General features: G+C 38.5%; 1 protein-coding gene across 4 annotated transcripts in view; it reads left to right on the top strand.

Moving 5' to 3' along the window:
- MACROD2 (mono-ADP ribosylhydrolase 2) overlaps positions 1 to 26,448 on the top strand; it is a 2,059,933-nt gene that overhangs the window by 321,562 nt on the left and 1,711,923 nt on the right. The gene's annotated exons all lie outside the window — the stretch shown is intronic.

The following is a 26,448-nucleotide window of genomic DNA, read 5'->3' as shown; positions in this document are numbered from 1 at the left end:
ATCTTAAGAAGGAAAACAACCTTGTGGGGCTAGTTTTGCTTGTATTAAAATTATTTTAATCTAGGTACATAAATAAACACTGGACAGTTGAAAGACAGACATTATAAATGTCTATGTTTAATTACCAGAACCATAGATTTATATTTCCAATTATGACTTCATAGACTGGTTTCTGATATTCGGTCAGTAATTGCTCTAGGCCCATAAATGTTTCACTTTTAAATATCTTGGGGAAGAATTTTACTTTTATATTTACATGGAAGACTGTTTTCCTAAACAAATATAATTCGTTTTTCCTCAGAGATTCACAACATTCTCCTCTGTATTTTTTTTTTTTAAGTTTCTATGAATGTTTGTCTCTGAAGAGATCCAGTTAATTGTGTTTTCCTGGAGTATTTGATTATGGTCTCTTCATTAGCTTCATTGAGTTTATCTATTTACGTGCATCTTTAATAGCAGTTTGACTTGAATTCCTCTCCAGGAATGGGTGGCATCAATGTGGAAGGTGAACCCTTGATAAGAGGTGTGTTGACCCCTATTGTTCTATGATTGCACTTCTGCTGGCCTCTGAGGACAGACCCATTAATTCCAGGAGTTAGGATTCCAATGTCTGTTGAAAAGCCGGTTTTCTTAGAAATGTTAGGTAGCACAAGTTAAACTGAGATGCTGCTGAATTTTTGGAGAAAAGGGATGTGGGAATAATATAATCTCTCAATAAAAGGTGGAGTTTTTTCTGTTAATTCTTTCTAGAAGCTATTTTCAGATGGGAGTTTGTTATATTTTAAGGGGACTTTTTTTTTTTTTTTTGCCTTGGCATATTCCTGTGGGTTTATATCCATATTTAATCAGGTTTGTCTCCATGTAGGTAGACTTTAAACAGAAAAGAAAGATAAATGGACAGTTTTGGTATCTAGAGATGTACTGGCCTGGGAATTAGGAGTTCTGAAGTTTCCATTCTCTTGGCTGCCATTTGTCCTATGACTTATTATCTGCTTTGGACTTTGGTCTCATCACATGACAAGTAAAGGCAGCAGGAATTTATTGAATGCCAATGCTGTAATATTGACTTTTTTTTTTAAATGTCGATTAAAATGTAGAAGAAGGTAAGATATTGTGCAAAAGGTAATCTGTACTAGCAGCACTGACTTTGGAGGCAAATTCTAAAGACAGCCCTCTTAAAACCCTATGCAAAAATAGACACACTTTCGCTGCCTCCACTTATTATTTTTTGACTTCTTGTTCTTATCAGCTGTCTGAAATAATGCCAGTTGGAAGTGAACTTGTAATAATATATACTGCTTCTGAAATAATATGTACTGCCTTTGGAAAGATTAAGAGTTACCCTGAGTTACTTCATATTGCTTTCCTCCTTTGTTATCGAAGGAAGATTACAATAAGGGAATGGTTGTCCTTCTAGTAGGAGAGGCAAGAAGGAAGGCAATTTCTACATGAAGCCCTTTGGACTGTGAGGGGAGGGCCCAGGTTTATTCTTACAGCAAGGAACACTCAATTCAGAGAGGAGCAACCAGTGTAGCCTAATGTTCAAGAGAAAGGGCTTCAGAGTCTAGCTTACTTGGTTCCATCTTGGCTTTGCCACATGATTAAAATGACTGAATCTTTCTGAGTTTATTAGCTCAGTGCCTGACTCATAGTAAGTACCCAGAAAATGCAGCTGCCATTATTAAGATGAGGGCATTTGAGCCTCTGGGGAAAGAGAGGTGTTAAGAAGTGATAGAAGAGTGCACAAAGGGAGTCTTCAGAAACGCTTCCCGCTGAAGTAGTGTAGTAGGCAGGAAATGGGGAAGAGCTGAGCAAGTAGATTTTCCTGTTGATTTTTTTTTCTTTTTCTGTTGTCCTCATGCATTTCATGGCTCCATGCCCCACGGGTTAGAACTTAGTTCAATTCTAGTAGACATTTTGGGTTGAAAAAGGTATTTGTTGTTTTGCATTTTGTTTTGTTTTGTGAGAGGGTATGAGATGTTCCCTGATGAGCAGGGGAGATAGGATTTGGAATCAGATTTCCCAAGCTCTGCCATTTAGTGTTTCTAAGTGACATCAACAACAACAACCAGTCAAGTCTCTTTTAATATGAACAACACCCAGCTGAACGTGTCAATAGTGCATTATTATTTTTTGGAACATTTAATCAGGTCTTCCGACCAGTCTTGACTTAAGCCATCTTATTCATTCATTCATTCATTCATCCATCCATTCATTCATTCATTCTACACAAATTTATTGAACATCCCTATAAAAGATGCTGCTAGGACTAGATGACCCTCAGTCTACCTCCAACTCTGATATTTACAGATTAATCTTAGAATGTATTAACATTTTTTTTAGTCTTAGAAAGAACCATTCTTGATGATTTCCTTCACCTCACCATTCTAATGAGAATAGAGTCTCCAAAGTTATGTGAGAAACAACAAAAAAAGAACAGGTCAGTCAGGCTTTTGGTACATTAAATGCCTTGAGCTATTATCATTTGAGAGAAAATTTTGGTTGTAAGTGATTAAACATCTGAGCCATACTGTCTTATCAACAATTGGAATCTGTTAGTTCATGTAATGGAGAAATTCAAATGTAATATCTGTTTCAGGTAAAGCTTGATACAGTGGCTTAAAATATGTCAACAACAGTGCAGTTTCTCTCTGTCTCTAGTGTGCTGCGTTTGGCAGTGTCGGCAGCCTCCTCAGACACGTGGTGGTCCCATGGCAGCCCCAGGCTTTCCTCTCGGGCAGTAAGGGTTTCACTAGCACATTCTCATACTGCAGTGTGCAAGGGAAGAGCTGTCACCTCCAGGAGCTCCTGCATGGAACCTTGTGATTTGCTCTATCTCATTTGTTTAAACTTGTCCACATGCTCATTCTAGAATCTATTTCAGGAGGGCAGAAGGGTATGTTGGTGAGCTCAAGCCCCCTAGAAGAGCTTTCTAGGTAGGGCAACTCTACTCGAACATGTGGGTGAGAATGGGCGAGAGGGTGTGGCCCAGAGGAAAACTGGGCACTGTTAGTTTGAGAAGGAAGAAATGGATGCTGGAGATTAGCTCATTTTCAGAGGATTTGGCATGCTAAAACTTGGACATGTTTTATAAATTTGTAAAATTGAAGCTGCTCTTCCTTCCTTCCTTCCTTCCTTCCTTCCTTCCTTCCTTCCTTCCTTCCTTCCTTCCCTCCCTCCCTCCCTCCCTCCCTCCCTCCCTCCCTCCCTCCCTTCCTTCTTTCCTTCCTTCCTTCCTTCCTTCCCTTCCCTTCCTTCCTTCCCTTCCCTTCCTTCCTTCCCTTCCCTTCCTTCCTTCCCTTCCCTTCCTTCCTTCCCTTTCCTTCCTTCCTTCCCTTCCCTTCCTTCCTTCCCTTCCTTCCTTCCCTTTCCTTCCTTCCTTCCCTTTCTTCCTTCCCTTTCTTTCTTCTCTTTCTTTCTTCTCTTTCTTTCTTTCTTTCTTTCTTTCTTTCTTTCTTTCTTTCTTTCTTTCTTTCTTTCTTTCTTTCTTTCTTTCTTTCTTTCCTTCTTTCCTTCTTTCCTTCTTTCCTTCTTTCCTTCTTTCCTTCTTTCTTTCTTTCTTTCTTTCTTTCTTTCTTTCTTTCTTTCTTTCTTTCTTTCTTTCTTTCTTTCTTTCTTTCTTTCTTTCAAGCCAGTTTCTGTTTAAATTGCCAAAACATCTTTAAAAGATTTTTCTGTTTGTAGACCCTCTCAAGTCTAGCCCGGTTTTTCTGTCAACAGGTAGTGATGCGTGTCAGGGCACATCAGTACTACATCTTAACATGAGCCTATCGGATGTTAATAAAATAGAGAGAGAGTGCACATTCAGCTATCTGTGAGTCTGTGAAGTCAGGCCAGATGCTTAATGCACCAGTTAGAAACTGTACCACAGCTTTCTGAACAATTCCAAAAGGTATTGGAGAAACAATTAGATTTCAGCAGGTCACAGATGCCTTAGAATACTAAAAGGTTTTAAAAATGCCATATTAAACTGTTGTTCTGTTCTGTATTTGTTTTTTATTGGTCAACACTTAAAATCTACCTAAAGACAATCACATATCCCTTTTAAGTGTATTTCCAAAACAGACTGCTCTGGAGTGAGATCTGTCATTACAGAACTTGAAACAGAAATCAAAGCAAAGCAAAGTGGTTATTCCTCTGCCTGCCTGTCTGCCCACCTTCTGGTACTCTCTTCTCCAGCACACATATTAGCCTGTTATACTTCAGAGACTGGGAGGAAGGTGACTTGGGGGAAAAAAGAGATAAAAAGCACTCCTTTAGCTTCCCAGGTACAAAAGCAGGAATTGTGGTTCAGAACAGGTTAGTACCTACCTAGCCAAAAGTGAGGCAGCTGGCTAGTGCGAAACGGGCCTCCTGACCCTCCTTTCTTCCTTTCCCAGGGTGTTCGTGTACGGCCATGTAGACATGCACTGTGCAACTCAAGCTGACACAGGATGCGCCCCGCACCCCTTCTTGCTTTCCAGCACCCTGTCATCTTTTTCTCTTTGCTTTAAAATGCAAAAACAAACAAAAAAGAGAGAGAGAGGCCTTTACAATTAACCTTGGAAAAAATAAAGACTTGAAGCTAGCTAGCAAAGTGAGTGAAGTCTTTCTCTGATACTTTATGCATGGCCCCAGGAAAAGAACTTCAAGTCTTTGAGGCTCAGTTTTCTCATTAATAAGGAAGGAGATAGGGGACCCACCTCCTTTTGCTATTATTAACTTCAAAAAAGTGGTACATGTAAGAGCTCATTACTAAACAGAGCTAAAACTTGTGGTTGGTTGCTTTTTATCTTCATTGTGATGAGTGGGGCCAGGATTGGTTCAAAAGGCACAGTCCACTAATGTTAAGTTGAGCTGTATGTTTTCATAATTTATCTTTGGGAATGAAACAACTTGAGAAATGCTTCTGCTCACCATCCTGTATGCCCAGAGCTTGTGATAACAGTATCTAAGACTGATTTCTGAGATGTAATTACAAACCAAAGGACGAATTCCTTATCCTTAGAGATGATTAGTATAAAACACAGCTTTGGGGGAATGGCTAACTGGTGATAAGAACAGATCAATATGCATCTGATTGTTGAGATGTGTATTTACTAGATTTCATTCAAGTGGATTGCCTGAAAGCCATGTGATTCTCTCTATAGAGCTAGTTATTGCTCTTCATCTCGGCCAAAGCTGTCATCGTTTGCAAACCATTTTATTGTTTCACCTTTTCTAGAATATTGGTTCTAATTGTTAAGTACTCAAATAGACTTTCTGAGAGGAAGTTTTGCTGAAATTGTTGTCAGATTTTTCTTATTTCTGGAAACGAGCTCCGTAGTTCTCCCTCTGTTTAAGATGATCGTTTAGGGACTGATTGCTCCTTCCGTGCAGTCCACATTACTTAGGTACGTAAACATCTTCAATGTTAAAAGGAACATGTTTAAAGTAGAATCAAAGATTGTTTAATATTACATCTGTTTATAAATGACTATGGAAATTGCCCTTCATTAGCATTGCCAGATTTACTACAATTAATATTTCTTTTCCCTTGGGAACTGGCATGAATTGATTATTTTAAAGATTTTAAAAAAAGAATGAAATATTAGCAATCAATTAGATTTGAACTAAGTAAATGTTTTATAATATCATCTATTCCAAATAAAAATAAGTTAAAACTTAAGTCACAGTTATCAGTGGGAAATTTTCTGTAAAATATAAATCTCATTTTCTCAGTACGATTTATGACAAATGTTATTTATTGATTAAATTATGTGCAAGGTCCCCTTCTGTTTCACTTCCTTCATACTTTAAGTGTTTAATCTTAAATTTGAGAAATTTAAAAGCATTTTATAATTCTTTCATTAGTTAAAATTTTCTTCCTCTTCTTTGACATTAATGTGTTAGTGTTAGAAATTTAAAAGTGCTTTACTAGTTTTTACATGTGTTTAAAAATTAAGATCTAGATGACAAATTTTATTAAAAGAGCACAATTATTGCCAAAATTTATACTTCAATGAAACTTTATTCTTAAAATTTTTTAAAAATAAGGGAATTAAAAAGTAATTTAAAAAGTATTACTTTGTAAAGTTGACAATTTTTGTTTGAGAGAAAGCTGAGAAGCATTTCAGTGGTGCTGAAGTCTCATGTTTACATGGAAGCATATGGAACTGTTCTTGAGATGTTTCCCAAGCAGCCCCTCTTGTTTTCTTCAGGGGTCCAAGGATAGATTTGTCACTCTGAAGTGCCCACGTGCAATTCTGCCCTCCCCATCTTCCCCCGGGCAAGTCAGAAGTAAACTCACCAGATCCTATCTTTTTGACAAAGAGCAAAGCTGGATGGTTGACTAAAGTAGAGGGCAGAACAGAGAAAAGATGAGTGACGGACCTTTAATGTTAAAAATCCTAATTTAACGTTGGTTCTACTTTTATTTTTATTTTTTGATGAACTTATTGGGGTGACATTGGTTAATAAAATCATATAGGTTTCATATATACAATTCTACAACATGTCATCTGTATATTGTATTGTGTGTTCACCACCCCAAGTCAAGGCTCTTTCCATTATCATTTATCCCCCTTTTACCCTCTTCGACTTCCCTCCACCTTTTTCTCTGGTAATAACCACACTGTTGTTTGTGTCTGTGAGCCGAAAGTAGGATTTACAGCTTTTTTAAACATTTACTTTAGCATTTTAACTTCAGTAAAAGTTAACAGATTTACCCATACTTTAGACACTATAATTAAGGTTATCAATATTATCATTATTATTGTTGTCATTGTTGGTATTATTTGTTCTTTGCTAGAAAGTCTTTCCATCTTATGTTTGAAAGAAGTTAGAGAAAATTATGTTGCATTTTATGTGCTTCTAGTATACTTTTCTAACAGAATATAGAAATAGCTTCTTGATAAAAAGTAGAAGTGGTATTATTATAGAAAGTTGAAATATAAATGTAGAAATAAAGGATTATAAATGATAAGTAATTATAAGGAACTTTAATATCATATATATATATACACACACATATATATCCATATATATATATATATATATATATATATATATATATATATATATATATATATCCTATATTCTTTTCTTGGCTAAACAGTAAGATATTACCATCTTCATTTAAAAATAGCTGGTTATAGTGATTGGGTAGCAAGTGCCAGTCCAAAGAACTGGTTCTGGTACTCTGAAGGCGGCATTAGGTGATATCTGTAGTTATAAGAAATGTAAATGCTACTTAGGCTCAAAAGGGTTACAATTTTTTAATGTACTTTATCCAACTCACTAGTGTTTTGTTTTCTTTTTTTTTTTTTTTTTTTTTTTTTTTTGTATTTTTCTGAAGCTGGAAACGGGGAGAGACAGTCAGACAGACTCCCGCATGCGCCCGACCAGGATCCACCCGGCACGCCCACCAGGGGCGATGCTCTGCCCACCAGGGGGCGATGCTCTGCCCCTCCGGGGCGTCGCTCTGCCGCGACCAGAGCCACTCTAGCGCCTGGGGCAGAGGCCAAGGAGCCATCCCCAGCGCCCAGGCCATCTTTGCTCCAATGGAGCCTTGGCTGCGGGAGGGGAAGAGAGAGACAGAGAGGAAGGAGGGGGGGGGGAGTGGAGAAGCAAATGGGCGCTTCTCCTGTGTGCCCTGGCCGGGAATCGAACCCGGGTCCCCCGCACGCCAGGCCGACGCTCTACCGCTGAGCCAACCGGCCAGGGCCGTGTTTTGTTTTCTTTTGATCAGTTTTACTTCCAAATGAGTCTCTGAATTAACTGGTTAGGAGAAATGGGTGGTGAGGTTTTCTAAGTGAGATCTTGGTTTGAGAGTGTGCAGTAGACTCTCAGACAACAGGGGTGAAACAAGAAAGGGTAGAACAGGCATTCTGACAAGGCCCTTGGAATTTGATGCCTCATTTATCCTGTGTCTTCTCACAGCGTTTCAACACGTTTGCTGGAGAGAGAGGATTGCTGTAAATAAGTCTGGTCACTCTGACTCATTCTCTGTTTTCCAAAGACTTTATAACCAACCTTTAAAGTTGCTCTGTCCACTCTCACATTATGAGTGGACCAAAATCATCTCATGACAGCTAGTTATGGGTTCCTGAGCAATTCCAAAGAAAAGGCAGAGAAACCTGTTCTTAGAAGAAGGTGGGTAAGAAGGTCAGAAGGAATTTAACCAATGCACTCTGGACTACAAACTGTTTGAAATGAGACCGATAGCAGATAAGGGGGGAAATTTTTTGACAACTGGTTAAGGAGAGAATCAAAGCTAATGAGACAAGCAACAGTATGTTAATTTGTGAGCAGGAGAGTAAATAGATTTTGAAATCCTTAACAGTTATTATGATGGTAAATGCAAGCAAGGAAGACAGAGGAAATCCATGTTTGCCTCACTTGTTCTTGTAGTGAATTTTAGGGAAGGTAGAGGAGATTGATTGCTGAATTATAGAGGCCAGTAGGGAAGACAGATATTCACAGATTTGAACAAAAGAGTATCAACATATGATAATTAAACTAATATTCCAGTAATGATTATATGAAAAAGGTTGATGGAAAGCTAAGTGTAGATTAAAATAATAATTTTATTATTATTATTCAATGAGAGGAGGGGAGACAGAGAAACAGAGTCCTACATGCACCCTGACCAGGATACACCTGCAAGCCCAGTTAGGGGGAGATGCTCTGCCCATCTGAGGCCAAGCATCAGAGCCATTTTTTAGCACCTGAGGCAGAGGCCATGGAGCTATCCTCAGCACCCAGGGCCAACTTACTTCAATTGAGCCATGGCTGCAGGAGGGGAAGCGAGAGAAAGAGAGAGAGAGAGAGAGAGAGAGAGAGAGAGAGAGAGAGAGAGAGGTGAGGGGAAGGCATGGAGAAGCAGATAGGTGTTTTTCCTGTATGCCCTGACTGGGAATCAAACCTGGGACATCCACATGCTGGGCCAATGCTCTAACACTGTGCCGACCAGCCAGGGTTGAGAGTAAAATATGATTGCAGAGGATGGGACAGGATATGTAAATATGGAGATATGTACTAATTTGGGGTATTCACGACTATGACATGACTTTGCTTATTCCCTGCTTAGGCTTTACCTGCGAAAAGGGTTGTGGCTTTCTAAAAGCTGTAAAATGTGGGTTTCCAGGAGATTTTACGGGATTCCCAAGTTCTTTCCTGTTCTGCATCCCCTTGACTGAGACAGGGTCTTTATATGGTGAGGAAACCATTTGCTTTAGGAGCTGGAAAGGTGGCGCTTACCAAGAGCGCTAGTATGACCTAACTAAACCATGACCATTAAAAAGGTCTGTGCACGAGGCCACATGTCACAGTCAAATCACTGGCATGTCCGTTAGGAATATGGGGCAGCTTTCAGAGGCTCCTTGTTTGTATCCAGATTAACATGTAGTCTAACACTGTAATGTCAGTGGTGGCTATGGGGTCATCCAAAATATGAAATCTAAACAAGTATATACGTCTCAGAGCATGGAATAAAAATACCTGGCATTAAGAGTTTAGTATAATTTGTATTAGAAAGTACACGAAAGAAATTATGAAGAAAAAAGTTGTACCAGTTTAGGATGTGTCACCTACCATATAATATGCTAGAATCCAAACATGCATTACTGTTTACACATTGCTCTTCTGAACCTTATTTCTTCATTTGACTTGTCCTTAATGAACAACATTCTTCATTAGTTAGTGAGCACATTTCTTCACTCATCAGTTAAATGAAACCTCCAATTGTCCCATTAGTTTCAAGGGTTGTTGTCAGTGCAATATACCCTAGTTATATTTTTCTCTCTCAATATCTCTAATACGGAATGCTTACAAACTTATTTCCGGATAAATGAATATTGTTTAAGAGATAAGACAGAATGATTCAGAAGACTGTTATTAGGGACCATTTATACATTTTTTAATTATCAGAAATAAATTGCCCACTACTGTCTATTTCCATCAGACTTGTTGCAAACAATTGTTGCATTTTACTTTATAGTTTACCTACAGCCATTAAACAATACTGTTTAATAGATCACAGTGAGAGGAAAATAAAAATGTGACTTCCCAGGATCTAATATCAGCACAGGTGGTATATATAGCCTTTCAGTTTTATAACTAACTTGCTTTGTAACTTCTTTCACTTGAGAAAATTGTGAACTTGTGTTGCCAAATACCAGTTACAATGGAAGCATAGTATATTCTTGTTTGCAAAGACAGTGATTAATGTCAGCAGCATGTCTTACTGAGCATCTGTGTGCTTTTCCATTTTTCAAGATTATAAACAAAATTATGATGAAAATGCACACATCTTTGCACACATTCAAGTTTATTAAGGTCACTTCTTCGAGGTAAAATTGATGGTTCATAGAGCTAACATTCTTTTAATGAATTTGTTATAGTTACAAGATTGCCCTCAAGAAAGGGTGTGCTCTCCCAATCCCAGCATCCTCAACATCACTGGGTGGTGTTAATCTTCAGTTTGATAGGAGATAAATTGGATATTGCTAGCAGGTGCACATTTGTTTTTCTTTATTTTTATTTTTATTCTTTTAGTGAGAGAGAGAGATAGAGAGAGGTAGGAACAGACAGGAAGGGAGAGAGATGAAAAGTATCAATTTATAGTTGTGGCACCTTAGTTGTTCATTGATTGCTTTCTCATATGTTCCTTGAATAGGGGGCTACAGCCAAGCCAGTGACCCCTTGTTCAAGCCAGCAACCTTGGATTTCAAGCCAGTGACCTTTGGGTTCAAGCCAGTCACCACAGGGTCTTGTCTATGATCCCACACTCAAGCCAGAGACTCCTGCTCAAGCTGGTGAGCCTGTGCTCAAACTGGTCACCTCGGGATGGGGTTAGAACCTGGGACCTCAGCATCCCAGGCTGACACTCTCTCCACTGCACTACCACCTGGTCAGTTGCATTTTCTTTCTTTTTGGAGGAAAAGGTATTCTATTTTCCTTCTTTCCCTTCTTTTATTTTTTCTGTTTTGATAAACTTTGTCTATGTCATTCATTTTTTTGAGGTTAAACACAAAGAAGTACAGAATAACACAATGATAGAGGATACAACAACTAAAATGAGCAAAGATTAACATTTAATTTATTTATTATTGCTTTAGAGTCTTAATTAAAAATAGAATATAAAATACAATAAAATTGAAACATACTTAGTTTCCTCTCTTATCTACTCACCTTATTCCTTGCCCAGAGGCATACACTGTTATGATTTATTGGTATCTTTTCAAGTCTATGCTTTTGTATTTATTTTATCTAAAACTAGGATCATCTGTGAATCATCAAGAACTTGAAGTAAGAGTGCCTTAAATAATATAGAAGTTGATTTCTCACTTGTGTAAGTCTGGATAGGTAGTCCAGGGTTGGCATGGCCCTTCCCCCAGTCAGTGACCTGGACTTCTAGCTTGTTGCTTTATAGTGAGTGGCCTTGATCTTATAATTCATGGTAGTAGCATCCTCATTTTAGGAAGGACAGAGAAAGGGATAACAAATATATTGGTTTCAATAATTACCTATCTTTTATAATTAAAAATAATTATTAGTTATTTTAACAATAATTAAATTACTCATTAATTAACTGCAAAAATGCATTTAATTGCCCTCCTATATACACAAAAATATAAGGAATGTTCTTTTACATATCTCTACTCCACATGGGTCAGCTTCTCTGGCTTTATATACCTAGAAATGGATTTCCCGGTCTAAGAGGATGATGACAGATAAAAGTAACTATACTAAACATTGCTAAATTCTCCTCTCTATTTGGGTATTCAGCTGCAAACAATAGACAATGGAGTTCAAAGTGGTTTAAATAAAGCCCTGCCCTGGCTGGATATCTTGGTGGTTAGAGCATCCTCCAGAAGCCAGTTTGATCCCCGGTCAGGGTACATACATACAGGAGCAGATTAATGTTTCTCTCTCTTTTTCTGTCTGTGTGTCTGTCTCTGCTCCTTATTCTCTCTCTAAAATCAGTAAGTAAATTTTTTTTTATAATAATTTTTTTTTAATGGGGTGACATCAATAAATTAGGATACATATATTCAAAGATAACAAGTCCAGGTTATCTTGTCGTTCAATTATGTTGCATACCCATCACCCAAAGTCAGATTGTCCTCTGTCACCTTCTATCTTGTTTTCTTTGTGCCCCTCCCCCTCCCCCTTTCCCTCTCCCATTCCCCCCTCCCCCCCCTAACCACCACACTCTTATCAATGTCTCTTAGTTTCACTTTTATGTCCCACCTACGTATGGAATAATGCAGTTCCTGGTTTTTTCTGATTTACTTATTTCGCTTCGTATCATGTTATCAAGATCCCACCATTTTGCTGTAAATGTTCTGATGTCATCATTTCTTATGGCTGAGTAGTATTCCATAGTGTATATGTGCCACATCTTCTTTATCCAGTCATCTATTGACGGGCTTTTTGGTTGTTTCCATGTCCTGGCCACTGTGAACAATGCTGCAATGAACATGGGGCTGCATGTGTCTTTACGTATCAATGTTTCTGAGTTTTTGGGGTATATACCCAGTAAAGGGATTGCTGGGTCATAAGGTAGTTCTATTTTCAGTTTTTTGAGGAACCACCATACTTTCTTCCCTAATGGTTGTACTACTTTACATTCCCACCAACAGTGGATGAGGGTTCCTTTTTCTCCACAGCTTCTCCAACATTTGCTATTACCTGTCTTGCTAATAATAGCTAATCGAACAGGTGTGAGGTGGTATCTCATTGCAGTTTTGATTTGCATTTCTCTAATAGCTAAAGAAGATGAGCATCTTTTCATATTTCTGTTGGCCATTTGTATTTCTTCCTGGGAGAAGTGTCTGTTCATATCCTCTTCCCATTTTTTTATTGGATTGTTTGTTTGTTTGTTGTTGAATTTTATGAGTTCTTTGTATATTTTGGATATTAGGCCCTTATCTGAGCTGTTGTTTGAAAATATCATTTCCCATTTAGTTGGCTTTCTGTTTATTTTGTTATCAGTTTCTCTTGCTGAGCAAAAACTTCTTAGTCTGATGTAGTCCCATTCATTAATTTTTGCCTTCACTTCTCTTGCCTGTGGAGTCAAATTCATAAAATGCTCTTTAAAACCCAGGTCCATGAGTTGAGTACCTATGTCTTCTTCTATGTACTTAATTGTTTCAGGTCTTATGTTTAGATCTTTGATCCATTTTGAGTTAATTTTTGTACAGGGGGACAAACTGTAGTCCAGTTTCATTCTTTTGCATGTGGCTTTCCAGTTTTCCCAGCACCATTTATGGAAGAGGCTTTCTTTTCTCCATTGTGTGTTGCTGGCCCCTTTATCAAAAATTATTTGACTATATATATGTGGTTTTATTTCTGGACTTTCTATTCTGTTCCATTGGTCTGAGTGTCTATTTTCTGCCAATACCATGCTGTTTTGATTGTCGTGGCCCTATAATAGAGTTTGAAGTCAGGTATTGTAATGCCCCAAGCTTCATTCTTTTTCTTTAGGATTGCTTTGGCTATTCGGGGTTTTTTATACTACCATATAAATCTGATGATTTTTTGCTCTATTTCTTTAAAAAATGTCATTGGAAGTTTGATGGGAATTGCATTAAATTTGTATATTGCTTGGGGTAATATAGCCATCTTGATTATATTTATTCTTCCTAGCCAAGAACAAGGTATATTCTTCCATCTCATTATATCTTTTTTGATTTCCCTTAACAATGGTTTATAGTTTTCATTATATAAGTCCTTTACATTCTTTGTTATGTTTATTCCTAAGTATTTTATTTTTTTTGTTGCAATCGTGAAGGGGATTATTCTTTTGAGTTTGTTCTCAGTTGTTTCATTGTTGGCATATAGAAAGGCTATTGACTTCTGTATGTTAATTTTGTATCCTGCGACCTTACTGTATTGGCTTATTGTTTCTAGTAGTCTTTTTGTGGATTCTTTGGGGTTTTCAATGTATAGGATCATATCATCTGCAAAAAGTGATACCTTTACTTCTTCTTTTCCGATATGGATGCCTTTTATTTCTTTGTCTTGTCTGATTGCTCTGGCTAGAACCTCTAGTACCACATTAAATAAGAGTGGAGAGAGTGGACAACCCTGTCTTGTTCCTGATTTAAGGGGGAAAGCCTTCAGTTTAGTGCCATTTAATATGATGTTAGCTGATGGTTTATCATATATGGCCTTTATCATGTTGAGATATTTTCCTTCTATACCCATTTTGTTGAGAGTCTTAAACATAAAATTGTGTTGTATTTTATTGAAAGACTTTTCTGCATCTATTGATAAGATCATGTGGTTTTTATTCTTTGTTTTGTTGATATGGTGTATTACATTAACCGTTTTACTTATGTTGAACCATCCTTGAGATTCTGGGATGAATCCCACTTGATCATGATGTATATTTTTTTAATATGTTGTTGTATTCGATTTGCTAGTATTTTGTTTAGTATTTTAGCATCTGTATTCATTAGAGATATTGGTCTATAGTTTTCTTTTTTTGTGCCATCCTTGCCTGGTTTTGGTATGAGAGTTATGTTGGCCTCATAAAATGTGTTTGGAAGTATTGCTTATTCTTCAATTTTTTGGAAGACTTTGAGTAGAATAGGAACCAAGTCTTCTTTGAATGTTTGATAAAATTCGCTGGTATACCCATCAGGCCCTGGACTTTTATTTTTTGGGGAGATTTTTAATGTTTTTTTCTATTTCTTCTCTACTAATAGGTCTGTTTAGGCTTTCTGCTTTTTCTTGACTCAGTCTAGGAAGGTTGTATTGTTCTAGGAATTTATCCATTTCTTCTAGGTTGTTGAATTTAGTGGCATAAAGTTTTTCATAGTATTCTACAATAATTCTTTGTATATCTACGGTGTCCGTGGTGATTTCTCCTCTTTCATTTTGGATTTTGTTTATATGAGTTCTTTCTCTTTTTTCCTTGGTAAGTCTTGCCAAAGGTTTGTCAATTTTGTTGATCTTTTCAAATAACCAGCTCCCTGTTCTATTAATTTTTTCTATAGGTTTTCTGTTCTCTAATTCATTTATTTCTGCTCTGATTTTTATTATCTCCTTTCTTCGGCTGGTTTTGGGTTTTCTTTGTTCTTCTTTTTCTAGTTCTTTAAGGTGGGAAGTTAAGTGGTTCACTTGGGCTCTCTCTTGTTTGTTCATATATGCCTGAAGTGATATGAACTTCCCTCTTATCACTGCTTTTGCTGCATCCCATAGATTCTGATATGTCGTATTGTCATTTTCATTAGTCTGTATATATCTTTTGATCTCTGCACTTATTTCTTCTTTGACCCATTCATTTTTTAAAAGTATGTTGTTTAGTTTCCACATTTTTGTGGGATTTTTTTCCTCTTTTTTGCAGTTGAATTCTAGTTTCAAGGCTTTATGATCAGAAAATATGCTTGATACAACTTCGATTTTTCTGAATTTGCTGATGTTGTTTTTGTGGCCCAAAATATGGTCAATTCTTGAGAATGATCCATGTACACTGGAGAAAAATGTATACTCAGTCACTTTGGGATGAAATGTCCTGTAGATGTCTATCATATCCAGGTGCTCTAGTGTTTTGTTTAAGGCCACTATGTCTTTGTTGATTCTCTGTTTGGATGACCAATCTAGAGCCGTCAGTGGTGTATTGAGGTCTCCAAGTATGATTGTATTTTTGTCAGTTTTTGTTTTAAGATCAATAAATAGCTGTCTTATATATTTTGGTGCTCCTTGGTTTGGTGCATATATATTAAGAATTGTTATGTCTTCTTGATTCAGTGTCCCCTTAGCCATTATGAAATGGCCATTTTTGTCTCTGAGTACTTTTGCTGTCTTGTAGTCAGCAATATCCGATATGAGTATTGCTACACCTGCTTTTTTTTGGATGTTATTTGCTTGGAGTATTGTTTTCCAGCCTTTCACTTTGAATTTGTTTTTATCCTTGTTACTTAGATGAGTTTCCTGTAGGCAGCATACAGTTGGATTTTCTTTTTTACTCCATTCTGCTACTCTGTGCCTTTTTATTGGTGAGTTTAATCCATTTACATTTAGTGTAATTATTGACACTTGTGAGTTCCCTATTGCCATTTTATATCTTGCTTTCTGTTAGTTTTGTGTCGTGTTTGATCCTTCTCTTTCGTTTTTCTATCTTTTGTTTTTATTTGGTTGTATTCCATACATCTTTCCTCTGTTGCTATCTTTTTTATCTCATGTGCTTCTGTGGTGGTTTTTTCAATGGTGGTTACCTTTAAGTAATGGAAAGGGTCCCTACCCTGTTCATTGTAGCGCACTATTTTGTGAGTACTTTTGCACTCCATCGTCCTTTGCTACTGTTAATCTCCATCTTCTCCCCCCCTTTCTTTTTGTTGTTGTCACAGTTTAAATTTGATTTTATTGTGTTCTTCTTGGAGCTTTTACTTGTGGCTCTGTTTTTTTTTTTTTGTTCTTTGTATCTGATTGGAGAACTCCCTTTAGTAATTCCTGGAGTGGGGGTTTTCTGATGATAAATTCCCTCATCTTTTCTGTATTTGTGAATGTTTTTATTTCTCCTTTATATTTGAAGCATAGCTTTGATGGGTATAGTATTCGTGGCTGAAAGTTCCTCTTTTTCAGGACTTTAAATATTGGGGTCACTCTCTTCTAGCTTGTAGAGTTTCTGCTGAGAAATTTGATGATAATCTAATGGGCCTTCCTTTATATGTTGTATTCTTCTTTTCCCTGGCTGCCTTGAGAATTTTTTCTTTGCTGTTGGTTTGTGTCAATTTCATTATGATATGCCTTGGAGTAGGTTTGTTGGGGTTAAGAAAACTCGGAGTTCTGTTTGCTTCTTGAACTTGAGGCTTTAGTTCTTTCCACAGGCTTGGGAAGTTCTCATCTATTATTTGTTTGAGTATGTTCTCCATTCCATTTTCTCTCTCTTCTCCCTCTGATATACCTATTATTCGTATGTTTTTCTTTTTGATGGAGTCAGATAATTCTTGTAGGGCTATTTCATTTTTTTTAATTTTTGAGTCTCTTTCTTCTTCTCTCTGTTGTGCCTCAAGTTGCTTGTCTTCTATTTCACTAATCCTCTCTTCTATCTGACCTGTTCTATTAGCTAAGCTTGTTACTTCGTTTTTCAGCTCGTGAATTGAGTTTTTCATCTCTGTTTGATTTGTTTTTATAGTTTCAATTTCCTTGGACATATATTCTTTGTGTTCATTGAGTTGTTTTCTGAGCTCCCTAAATTGCCTTTCTGTGTTTTCTTGTATATCTCGGAGGATTTTTAGGATTTCTATCGTGAATTCTCTGTCATTTAGCTCCAAGGTTTCCAATATATTACATTTTTTCTCCATAGATTTTTCCTCATCTAGCTTTGTTACCTCTCTTTCTTTTGTATCCATGATATTCTATTTTCTCTTCCTTAATGGTATCTGAAGGTGGTTTTGTTGATAGTATTAATGAGATTTAATAAAGAATAAAAAGTTAAAAAAATAAAAAATTGAAAAGAGTTTTTTTTTTTAAAAATTAATAATGAAATAAAGAAAAATAAAATAAAATAAAAATTTAAAGAAAAGGAAATTATTCCCCCCCTCTTTTTTTCCTCTCCTCTCCTCTCCCCTCTTTCTTGAGAAAATCTTGTGGTGAACGGTGAATTATAACAAACAATGCCTGTAATGGAGGGCCTGAATTGGGGAAAAGTAATAAAGGGGCAAAAAAAAGGAGAAAAAAAGAAAAAAGAAGGGGGTATGGACCCACAAAAAGCAAATAAGGAAAAAATTTGGGTCAAGAATAAAATGATTTGCTTTTAGGTGTTGGTTGACTAAGAGTTATGATGAGAGGAATAAGAGGAAAACAGAAAAATGGGGGGACAAATTAAAAAATTACTATTGTATTTAGTGGAACAAGAACTAGATAAAATGGAGAGCCAGGGATGGGAGCCCTGCTAGTGAGTTAAAAAGGTGAAGTAAAAACCCCCCAAAATGCCACAAGCATAAGTTTGAGTCCCAGATAAGATAATTTGTTTGTTATTGAGGTTTGAATGAGAGGAGATGTAAAGGAGAAAGGAAGAAACTAATATAGAAGGAGAAAAGAAAGAGAGAGAGAGAAAAAAAGAGGGAACCACTAAAAGGAGAAAAAAGAAAAAAAAGGAGAGAGAGAGAGAGAGTTAAGGGTTTTGGAGTGCAACCCTCATAGAGAGAAAGGAAGAGGAGAGAAAAGATAATGGGAGATGTAACACTTATGGGTAGTGTCGTTCAAGGAGAGGAGAGAGTAAGACCGACAGAGAGTTAATCGGCCAAATTGGAGGAGGAAAGAGAATATCAAGAATGAAGATAAGAGAAACAAATGAACAAATATAATAAAATGGGATAGGTTATAAAGTCTGCAGATTATTCTTGATTTTGAGACGTTATCTTCTTGCTTTTTCTTTTCTCTCCCTCTTCCTGGTTGATGACTCTGTACCCTGGGGTCTGCACCTTTGGCACGCTCAGGTAGAGGTTTGCAGTTGATAAGTCTCTATGGCGATGTCATGTATTGTGCTTTAGTCTTGTTGGCAGTCGAGGCTCATTAGCATTTATAGGCTCCGGCAGTGAGAGAGTCTGTGTTCCTGGAGCCTTTTTCCTAGTCTTTCCTTCCTCAATTAGTAGCCTGATAATCCAGCTATGGGGTTGCTGCTGCCTCTGCCTGGATAGTAAGAGGCTCGAAAAGCTGGCAACTCCCCACTCTATTCCCACTCAGCACAGGGCTCTGGGTAAGGCTCAGTCAGTCAGAGCTGCTAGCATAATCAGGCGGGGTTTCCGCCCACTCAAAGACCTCTTGCTCTGCCACTCTGTCCGGTAACACAGGCAGGCGCTCACTTCCGGGGCGCTTGGAGGAAACTCTTGCTCACTATCTGCACGCGCAGACCAGGATATCCAGCCAGCAGTCTCACGCTCTGAGTGAAACCCCCAACCGCATGGAAAAGTTCCAGCGTTGGAATTGGCTCTCGCTCCGTCCCCGTGCGCGGCTTTTGCAAGGCGCTGGGGTGGCCCGAGATTCCGCTTTGGCCCACACAAAGGCCCCTGACTCTGCCCCTCTGTGCGATAACATGGGCGCGCACTGCCGAGGCACTCGGAGGAATCTCTCACTCCCTATCTGTGCGCGCAAACCAGGATATGAGGCCGGCCGCTTTTCCCTCTGAGTGAATCCCCTACCAGCACGGAAAAGTTCCACCGTTGGAATTAGTTCTCGCTCCCTCCCATGCGCGGCTTTCCCAGGGCGCTGGGGCTGCCCAGAGATTCCGCTTTCAGCCCACAGAAAGGCCTCTGACTCTGCCTCTCTGTGGGGTAACACGGACACCCACTCCCGGGGTTTAGGAAGAAATCTCTCGCCCAGTATCTGCGCGCGCCGATCAGGAGATCGGGTAAAATGGCTGCCCCGCTTGTCTTTCTTTGTTTGGGTTTGGCGCGAGTGTTAGCTTGTATTGCCTGGGTTGCCACAGGATCAGTTTTTCCTCGGCTTGGATATCCGTGCCACAGCCTGGTTCGGCCGTTTGTGCTGCAGCCTGGATCTATTCACTCCCTTTGCCCACCTCAGTTTCTATATTCACGGATCCCAGAGAAAGCCGCCCTGTTTAGGTTAGTGAGGAAGGTGGAGCATTTCTTACTCCCTATTTCCTTCGGGGTTTGGTTATATATTTAGCCAATTTTTTGCTCGACCATACCTTCGGGTGTATTGCGAAACATCTGGAGGCTCCAAGGATAGGTTTTTCTGTTTCTGGTTGAAGATCTTGTTGAGTTTTGGGGGAGATTTATCGGTATCGCTTCCTACCCCGCCATTACTCTGACGTCATCCTAGTAAATTTTTAAAAAAAAAGAATATTTATTGAAAAAAGAAAAAGGAAGTCCAGACATAGGGCTGCTCTTGGTTAGGTTAAGTTATTGATTCAATGGCTTGTTCCCAGTAATTATGTGCAAACAAAACAATGACCAGAGTTTCCTAGAAATTACCAGTACCTGGCTTTCTTTTGTATCTTATTGGCTAAAATGGAATAACATTGACAGTGTCTAAACTGATGACTTACAAGGTTAAACAAGACAGTCATGACGGGCTGGGGGACTGGGCCAGTTTCCGTTGAAGAATGTTTTCAAGCCCTGGCCGGTTGGCTCAGCGATAGAGCGTTGGCCTGGCGTGCGGGGGACCCAGGTTCGATTCCCGGCCAGGGCACATAGGAGAAGCACCCATTTGTTTCTCTACCCACCCCCTCTCCTTCCTCTCTGTCTCTCTCTTCCCCTCCTGCAGCCAAGGCTCCATTGGAGCAAAGATGGCCCGGGCGCTGGGGATGGCTCCTTGGCCTCTGCCCCAGGCGCTAGAGTGGCTCTGGTCATGGTAGAGCGACGCCCCGGAGGGGCAGAGCATCGCCCCTGGTGGGCAGAGCTTCGCCCCTGGTGGGCGTGCCAGGTGGATCCTGGTCGGGTGCATGCGGGAATCTGTCTGACTGTCTCTCCCTTTTTCCAGCTTCAGAAAAATACAAAAAAAAAAAAAAAAAAGAATGTTTTCAGAAGGAAGGGAATCCCTAACAAAATATGCTCTTAGGAAGGACAATGAGGGAAAGCAAATGGCAAGTAGGCAGTTGACAGTGTCTGCTGTGTTTCTGAAGTGGTGGCTACACTCACATCAGGAGTCCTTCATTTTGGGGGCTTTGTTTTTGCCAATCTAGTGAGCACTAAGTGGTACTCTAGTTATAGTCCTTGGCATTTTTCGGCTCCTAGCGGGTTATACAACTTTTCAGACGTTTCTTAAGTCCTTTGGGTTTTCTCTTTTGTGAAATGCCTTATTTATGTTCTTTGTCTTGTATTCTCCCGAGTTATTTGTGTTTTTCTTATTTGTAGCAGTTTGAAAAATATATTCTGAATAAAAATTATTTGTCTGTAAAGTTGCGTTGGAAGTGTCTTCTGTCAATGTATGGCTTATCTTTTTTTACTTTTGTATTAGTAAAAAAAAATGTTTCCGTGACTTATAGGTCTGTACTCTTTGGATCAATTCAAAAAGTCGTTTTTATACCATTGTCATATCGATATTATTCAAAAGTATTCTTCTTATTATTGAATTTTAACTGGCTATCAATCTTTCGTATGCTGTAGACTTGTAGTTTTTAATGAAATATGCAGCTCTTCGAGAGGCTCTGTAAGGTCAAAATTATTTTTATGATAATACTAAGATGTTATCTGTCTTTTTCACTGCTGTTCTTCATACATGTAGAGTATTACAGAGGCTCCATAATCTGTGAGATCACAGGAAATTTAAAATGCCAAAGCAAATTTCTAGAACTGAGATCCCTGGGCCGTAAGGCAGTTTCATTTCTAATTTATTGCAGAAATGCCACACTGCTTTCCACAGTGGTTGCACCAGCCTGCATTTCCACCAGCAGTGCACGAGGGTGTCCTTTAATCCACATCCTCACCAGCACTTGTTGTTTATTGATTTACTGATGATAGCCATTCTGACAGGTGTGAGGTGATATATTATATCTCATTGTGACTTTAATTTGCATCTCTCTGATGATTAGTGACCTTAAGCATTTTTTTATATGTATATTGGCCATCAGTATGTGTTCTTTAGAGAGGTGTCTATTCAGGTCCTTTGCCTTTTTTTTTTTTTTTTGTGACAGAGACAGTGAGAGAGTCAGAGAGAGTGACAGATAGGGACAGGCAGACAGGAAGGGAGAGAGATGAGAAGTATCAATTGTTCATGTGGCACCTTAGTAATTCAATTTCTTGCTCATATGTGCCTTGACCGGGGGGCTACCCCAGAACGAGTGACCCCTTGCTCAAGCCAGTGACCTTGGGCTTCAAGCCAGCGTCCTTTGGGCTCAAGCCAGCAACCATGGGGTCATGTCTATGATCCCACACTCAAGCCAATAACCCCACGCTCAATCTGGTGAGCCCGTGCTCAAGCTGGATGAACCTGTGCCCAAGCTGGTGACCTTGGAGTTTCAAAACTGGATCCTCCACATCCCAGACCGATGCTTTATCCACTGTGCTATCACCTTGTCAGGCATCTTTGCCCATTTTTAATTGGGTTACTTGTCTTTCTGATGCTGAAGTTTCTAAGTACTTTATTAATTTTGGATATTAACCCCTTATCCAGATGTATTAGTGCATATGTACTCCCACTCAGTGGGTTGTCTTTTCACCCAGTGGCCCCACTTTTGAGAATATAGCCTAGGGATCCCAAAACACTAATTTAAAAGAATACATGCACCCCTATGTTCACTGCAGTGTTATTCATAATAGCTAAAGTCTGGAGGCTGCCCAGGTGCCCATCAGTAGATGAGTGGATAACAAAGCTGTGGTACATATACACAGTGGAATATAGGTTATAAAAAAGAAGGAAATTTTACCTTTTGCAAAGGCATGGATGGACCTGGAGATTATTATGCTAAGTGAAATAAGCCAGGCAGAGAAAGACAAATATCATAGGATCTAATTTATATGTAGAATCTAATGAACAAAACAAACTGATGAACAAAATACTAACAGAGACATGGACGCATGAACAGACTGACAGCTGTCAGAGGGGAGTGGGGGGACTGGATGACAGAAAATGAAGGGATTAAGCAAAATAACTTCATATATATGTATATATATAAAACCCCTACACACACATACTTAATTTTAAGTATATACTTAAAACACATAGGCACAAACAACAGTGTGGTAACAGCCAGAGGGAGAGGGGTGTGGGGTGGGAGGAGGGGACTAGTGGGGGGTGAATGGCAATGGAAGGAGACTTTGCTTGGGTGGAAGGCACAGATGTGCTGTGCATTTGGTTGTACCATTGACACCCGTATGGATTTGCGAACCAATGTCTCCCCAATAAATTTAATTTAAAAAAGAAAATGCCAAAGCAAAAATATATAGTAACCCAGTTCTCCTTTTTAACTTCAGACATTAAAGTGATTTGCCTAAATATATAACAACACTATTCTTCTGAATAAATTTTTTGTTTGGAAAATAGTTTTTCTCACAAAATATGCTTTTTATGTAAGGTTACATTGGTTTATTCTTTTTTTTTTTTTCTTCTAAAGGTATAGATCACCTCCAGTTTTGTTTTGTTTTTAATTTTTTTAAATTTTTTATTTATTCATTTTAGAGAGGAGAGAGAGAGAGAGAGAGAGAGAGGAAAGACAGAGAGAGAGAAGGAGGGGAGGAGCTGGAAGCATCAACTCCCATATGTGCCTTGACCAGGCAAGCCCAGGGTTTCGAACCGGCGACCTCAGCATTTCTAGGTCGACTCTTTATCCACTGCGCCACCACAGGTCAGGCTACATTGGTTTATTCTTATTTCTTAAGATTTTATTCATTTTTTAGAGATGAAAGAGAGAAAGAAGTGGGGGAGGAGCAGGAAGCATCAACTCCCATATGTGCCTTGACTAGGTAATCCCAGGGTTATGAACCGGCAACCTCAGTGTTCCAGGTCGATGCTTTATCCAATACGCCACCGCAGGTCAGGTTATTGTTACTTTAAAGTGAATTTATAAGTATTAAAACAGTTTCTGGCCCTGACTGGTGGCTTAGTGGATAGAGCCACAGCCTGGTGTATGGTTGTCCTGGGTTCAGTTCCCAGTCAGGGCACACAGGAGAAGTGACCATCTGCTTCTCTCCCCCTCTCTCCTCATTTTCTCCCTCTTCCTTCTCCCACAGTCAGTGGCTTGATTGGTTTGAGCATCGGCCTCGGGCTGTGAGGATAGCTCGACTGACTTGAGCATTGGCTCCAGAAAGAGGTTGCTGGATGGATCCTGGTCGGTGTGCATGCAGTAGTCTATTGCTCTATTTCCCTTCCTCACTCCTAAAAATATTTTTTTCTGTTTTACTTTCTAACATATTAAACATGGAGAAATGTAACCCATATAAATAAAAGCTTTTGGGGGGAACTCAGTAATTTTTAAGAATATGAAGGAGTCCTGGAACCAAAAATATTTGAACTATTGTTATCTATGCACTGTAATTTCTAATTCATAAATTCCCTTACCTCACAGCCATGTGTCATAAATTAAAACATTCATTTTATTGTCTTTGGGAAAATATGATTTGTATGACAGTTCTGTTTTCATATGTATTTAGTTAAGGGAGGGTTAATATAATTAACTTGAATTGTCTGTAATTTTTATTACCCATCTTCAGCAGTCATTCATTAGCCCAATGGATACTGTAAAAGTAACAGAAAGAGCGTAAGTTTTGGTGACAGACACAAGTTAATTTGATTCCCCATCCAGGGACACACTGCAGCTTAGGCTAGTAACTCAGTCTGTCTGAACCTCAGCTTCTTGAACTATGGGTCAGAAGAGAATACTTTCTGGAAAAATATTAATATATCAAGGATCTTAACAAACCATTTGTTTTTAACTCAGTAATTTCTGCTCTAGGAAGCTATCCTAGGGACATTGTAAGAAATATGTTCATTGAAGAACTGTTTATGAGAGAAAAGAAAATAGAAGCAACTAGATATTTGTCTATAAAATGTGAATTATCCTATATCCATGAGATGGTCCTTTTACAACCATTTATAAATTAAACATAGGAATAAACTGATTATATAATTGTGAGAAAATCAGACTATAAAACTTTATTGCATATGATTTTAATGATAATAGAAACTGGGAAAAGGAAAGGAAGAAAATATATCAAAATATTAACAGTTATCTCTGAGCACTGTTAATGAATATTTTAAAATGTATGCTTATCTGAACCTTTCAATTTTTTTTTACACTAGATATGCTATTTTCAGTATTAAATGTTTGTTTTAAAAAATCTTTGGTAATAGATTGGTTATTTTTAACCCAGTCTGAGGCTCACTGAGGTTGGAGAGGAATCTCTTATGAAGACAAACTCGGATCATTATTGGAAAGGGGCAGTCCATCTGGTGCTGTGTCTCTGTCATTAGAAAGAGAGGAATGTGGCTGAGCAGGACTTGGGCAGCGGATCCTGACTCAGCTGCACTTCAAGAACGACTATTGGGTCTTAAGTGGAATGCAGTGTTCTTGTTAAGAGCATTGGCATTGTAGTGAGACCTCCTGGTCCATAGCCCAGTTCTGGTGCTTGCTAACTGAGTTAATTTGTGAATGAATTACCTAACGTGTGTGTGTGTGTGTGTGTGTGTGTGTGTGTGTGTGTGTATACTAATATATACAATAGGAATAATAATACTCTGTATGCCATGGGCTTATTGTAAAAATTAACTGAAATATTAAATTTAAAACCCTATTATGGTGTTGCCCCATAATACATTTTTACTATTTCAGTTATAGTAACTCTTACTGTTCATTTAAGTAGTTATCTATTGCCTCATAACAAACCACCCCAAAACTTAGTACCCTCAAATAAAAACAATAATTTATTTTGTTCATGAATCTTAACAGTTACAGATCATCTGTCCACATGGCTTCAGCTGGGCTGGTTCACTTGGGGGGTGAGGGATCTATCCCCCCCCCCATAGTGATGGTTCATTTACACAATTAGTGCTGCTGAATTCAGAATTCAGCCAGGGCTGCATGCTGGTGTGTGGGCCTCTGTTCTTGTCCAAGTGGGTTCTTTATGAACTGCTCCCGCTTCCTCGTGGCCTGACGTCTGGGTTCTAAGAGTGAGTGTATGAATAGAAACAAGCAGAAGGGCATCACATTTCAATAACTTGTCCCTAGGAGTCACGTAGTCTTACTTCTATGAGTCAGAAATTCATCCAGATTTAAGAGGAGGGGATATAGACACCCACCTCTCCATGGTAGGAGTGTCAAAGTCATGTTATAACAAGACTGTGAGGACTGAGAGATATTGTACAGTTACCTCTGAGACATATACTTTTCCACAGTAGCAGTCTATTGCCCTATTAGATTACTTCACATCTTGGCATTCATAACCACCACCAGCAACAATCTCATCTCTGTGTATCAATAACCATGGTAGTGCTTTTGACAAAATGCAGATTATGAGTGACTTTTTATTTCTTTGAAATATTTTTCTGCCCTTTGTCCAGGTTTAACTCTTATTACTATAATTAAAAATTCAAATAAAAGGATTAACGATTTTTACACTGTATCTAAATATTTTATATTCTATGAATATAAGACTTCTGTGTAGAATTTAAGTCAAACATGAAATCTGTCACACTCTTTCTCAGTTTGGTCATATTTCTAGTGGCTATCATCTCTAGAATGAAAGAAAAGAAAGGAAAAGAAATTAATCTATTCTCAAATATTTCTAGATTGAATAAATGCGAGGTTCTTCAGGATAAACGTCACTCACCAAATATAGCCCATAAAACCACGAAATGTGGTTTTCATTGTCTTATCCTTAGAGGGTTGCGAACAACTGAGGAGCTGCTGCTGCTGGCTTTTACTGCTGGTGAACTTGGACAGAGAGCCATTTTTATTCATCTGTCAAGTAAGGCAGGCATACAATAAATATGTGAGCACATTTGATATTGATAAGATCATGCAAATGAACTTGCAAATAAATCAGTGCTCTTGAGATTTTGGGAAATGGCCAAAGA

This window comes from Saccopteryx leptura, chromosome 5 (assembly GCF_036850995.1).
Source record: "Saccopteryx leptura isolate mSacLep1 chromosome 5, mSacLep1_pri_phased_curated, whole genome shotgun sequence".
Taxonomy (NCBI): domain Eukaryota; kingdom Metazoa; phylum Chordata; class Mammalia; order Chiroptera; family Emballonuridae; genus Saccopteryx; species Saccopteryx leptura.
Note: the sequence above shows the minus strand (reverse complement) of the source record. Positions and strands in the feature narration are given on the sequence as shown.